This window comes from Sceloporus undulatus, unplaced genomic scaffold, assembly GCF_019175285.1.
Source record: "Sceloporus undulatus isolate JIND9_A2432 ecotype Alabama unplaced genomic scaffold, SceUnd_v1.1 scaffold_39278, whole genome shotgun sequence".
Lineage (NCBI taxonomy): Eukaryota > Metazoa > Chordata > Lepidosauria > Squamata > Phrynosomatidae > Sceloporus > Sceloporus undulatus.
This window is the reverse complement of record NW_024842188.1, coordinates 1-1,100: the sequence shown is the minus strand read 5'-3', so window position 1 is coordinate 1,100 and position 1,100 is coordinate 1. Positions and strand designations below refer to the sequence as shown.

The following is a 1,100-nucleotide window of genomic DNA, read 5'->3' as shown; positions in this document are numbered from 1 at the left end:
CTCTTACCTCCGTTGGTGGCAGATGAGGAACCTTTGTGTCCAGGGCATTTCGGAGGCACTCTGTCCTTCAGTTGAATGAGTGAAGTAGAATAAAAACAGGTCAGTCACGTAGGCCCACTACAATTACTCTTTTTGGAGACACTAATTAAATTACTATTGTATCTTTTACCTCTCAGTATTTTTTTTCCACTGAGAGTGTTTAGGGCTGAAGGGTGGGGTATACATATCATAAAATAATAATAATAATAATAATAATAATAATAGTAGTAGTAGTAGTAATTATTAGTATACGTACCTACAACAGTTTTGGAAGGAAGGATGTTTTTGTATCTTTATTCTTATGCTGGGCCTCGACCTTATAGAAAAACAAAATAATAATAATGATAATGATGATGATGATTATGAAGATGGAAAAACATTTCTCTACATGTAAGGCAGTATATCTGGATTAAGAATAAATCCCATATACTTTACATACATATTGATTAGCCCTCAGGCCATATCAAAATAACACAAAGCAGATAAAACACGCTATAAAATTCTATAGAAGGTCTATAGAAATTTAAAAAGCTAAATATACTATTTGGCTGAGAAAAAGATTTTTATACTTACTCTTTCTATCGTAAAAGAAAACCTTGTTTGCTCCTCTAAATGACTGTATTTCATAACAAAATACACAGCCGCTGTTTGAACAATTAACTGGAAAGGAAGATATGTATTCATTTAATAATAATAATAATAATAATAATAATAATAATAATAATAATAGAACAACTATAGTAATTTATCTATTGCTTGATTCTGCCTAAGCTAATTGCCCCCAACAATCTGGGTGCTCATTTTAGCAACTTCCTTGGGAGGATGCAAGCCTGAGTCAAGCTTGAGCCCTTTTGCTGGTCTTGAACTCGCAACCCTGTGGTTTTGAGTGAGTGGCTGCAGTACAGGCATTGAACCACTGCGCCTCCAGGGCTCCTCTCAATACAGGACAAAAGCCAAGTCTCTCTGAACGTATCTGAATGTCTTATCAGATGCCATTCCTTCCCATGGGCACCACTTCCGTGGGGCTTCCGCAGTGAGTCCAAAGTGACCCCTCATTTTGG

General features: G+C 36.0%; 1 long non-coding RNA gene across 1 annotated transcript; it reads right to left on the bottom strand.

Annotated features, from left to right (window-relative positions):
- LOC121918804 lies at positions 1-750 on the bottom strand. Its single transcript, XR_006101307.1, has 3 exons — positions 613-750; positions 296-355; positions 1-65 (listed from the first exon to the last, which is right to left on the bottom strand). It is a non-coding gene; the product is annotated as an uncharacterized LOC121918804 (long non-coding RNA).
- Between the last annotated feature and the right edge of the window lie 350 nt (positions 751-1,100).